Source organism: Pteropus alecto, unplaced genomic scaffold (genome assembly GCF_000325575.1).
Source record: "Pteropus alecto unplaced genomic scaffold, ASM32557v1 scaffold3, whole genome shotgun sequence".
Taxonomy (NCBI): Eukaryota; Metazoa; Chordata; class Mammalia; order Chiroptera; family Pteropodidae; genus Pteropus; species Pteropus alecto.
In genome coordinates this window covers 10,177,385-10,179,816 of record NW_006442484.1, presented here as the reverse complement: position 1 = coordinate 10,179,816, position 2,432 = coordinate 10,177,385, and the positions used below count along the sequence as shown (strand labels likewise).

General features: G+C 36.4%; 1 protein-coding gene across 12 annotated transcripts in view; it reads left to right on the top strand.

The window, feature by feature from the left end:
• The window catches only part of DPP10 (dipeptidyl peptidase like 10), a 1,220,852-nt gene that overhangs the window by 936,568 nt on the left and 281,852 nt on the right, over positions 1–2,432 (top strand). The window lies entirely within an intron of this gene.

Sequence of the window (2,432 nt, the reverse complement as noted above, 5' to 3'; positions counted from 1 at the left end):
TGTCCCCTAGAAAGGTATTTGGAAAGTTTCCCAGTGTGTTTGTGCTGCATAACTGGAGGCAGTATAGTGATAATTAATAAAGTGCTAGACTAGATAATTGTAGGAACTGTAAAAGATACTAAAATGTTGTTAACAGAGGTACAGACACACCTGTGAAAGCGTGAAGTTAATTTTTGTGAGGAACATCACATGAGAGTGGATGGGGACAAGGGAAGTGAGCTTTTCTTTAAATAATTCAGACTTCAGACAGGGAAGCTCTCTTAAAATAAAAAAGAGAGAGAAAGAAAACTGCTGGTGAGAGAATGCGACTTATGAAAGGAATTCCTCCTATATTCTTTTGTTATGTTTGCTCCTCTGTGATCTTGAGAAAAGTTTAAGAACTGTGGCTTCGGAGTTTCCTAATTTCCATAGGATGGAATGAAAGCATTGCTCTTTTAACTGACTTTTAAATAACCTCTTCTTACTGTGTGAAAGTACACTTCCCAATACAAGATATGGTAATGTTGAGAGAGATGGCCTTGTGTCCTCAGTGTCACGCTAAATTCCCCACAGACTAATGTCTACCAAGTTTCAATATGTAATAAATTAATGAGGAAAAAAGAAAGAATAAGAATGAGGATATGTACCTCCCAGTGCTGTCAGGAGGACTGAGGATTATTGAGAACTACAAAAATCTAAGCAATTTACAGAGATTATGATAAATGATAGCTTTATTGTTGTTGTTATTTTCATTGTTATTGAAATGACTTTTTAAAAAAATGAAAAAAATATCTTTATATGAATCCTTGCCAGTGATTCTTTTGACCTGACCTTTTTCTAAACTGTCTGATACATGGGCCATACAAGATAGATGTAAATAGACAAAACCTCTAAATCTTGACATTGCCATATAGTATTATTTACTCTCTTTGCATATCTGGCTCAGGATTAACACACTGTGTTACTCCACAACAATTATCTGACACCAACTGGGCAGCCTACAATTCATCTCTAACACTAACTACCTACCCAGTGTTAGTGCAGACCCCAGAGGTTAACGACTGAGTGACTGCCACCACTTCAGATACCAGTTGCACATCCCAGGTCCCCAAGCTACCTGCATTTTTGTCTGATTTGGCTACAAATTTGGTGTTTTTTGTAATCTTCCTTCAGTTTTGATAATTTTCTAGAAAATGCTATACAGTTGACCCTTGAACAACATGGGTTTTGGGGTATTTTAGGGGCGCTGATCCCTATGCAGTCAAAAATCTGTGTACTACCTTTGTCTATGGAGTTGGCACTTCACATATGCAGATTCAAACAACTGGGGATCAAAAACAGTATTTTTCATCCCCAGTTGAGAATCTGTAGGTGGGAAACTGTGATTGGGAATGTGATAATACCATTTTCTGTTTGTAGTTACTTGAATCTGCAGATGTGAAACCAAAGGATGCAAAGGGTTGACTACATTTATTGAAAAAAACCTGCGTACAACTGGACCTACACAGTTCAAACTCATGTTTTTCAAGGGTCACCTGTATTTATGATTACTGGTTTATAAAGAATACAAATGAAGAGCCAGATGGGAAGGCAAATAGAGTGAATCCAAAAGGGTACCAAATCTCTGTCTCTATGAGTTGGGGTGTGCCATTCTCCTAGTCCTTTGATATGTTTAGTAACAAGGAAGCTTCTCTGAATCTCATTGTTCATAGTTTTTTATTGATGTTTCATTACCTAGGTGTGGTTGATTAAATCATTAACCACCTGATTGGACTTCATCTCCAGCCCTTCCACCCTCCTTGATCTCCAAATATGGTTAAAAGTTCTAAGCCTCTAATCAGTGGATTGGTTCCTCCGGTGGCTAGCCCCCATCCAAAAGCTATCTAGCCCCTCTCCCTGTACCCTAAACCTTAAGTCATTTCATTATTATAAACCAGGTCAAATGAGACTAATATTAACAAAAGATCCTCCCATTACTCAGGAAATTCTAAGGGCTTTAGAAGCTCTGTGCCAGAACCTGAGAGAAGGGAGAAACAAATAAATTTTCTATTACTCCACACAAACTTTGCCAAATATTGATTAGTCTGAGTTTCTTATCTTGCCCCTTAAGTTTTGGGGAATTTCAAATAAGAAAACCTTGACTTTACCCTTTCTGTTCCATGGAGAATAGTCTTGTGGAAACTGCCTTGATATAAGGTACACAAAATTATTTATATATGTATATCTGCAAAAACTATACAAACTAGTTTACCTAAAATTCATATACAGTTTATTTTTTGTTTGTATTTTGTAAGCTTTTGATGCATAAACTCAATTTGCTTGCCTTCTCTTTACTAATGAAGTTAACTGAAATCTATATTTCAAATAAAATCATTTCTCCACTCTCAATATTTCTCCTTCATTTTAGTTCATTGTTTTCTGACATTGGGTAAAACTATAGACTCAGAATCAAT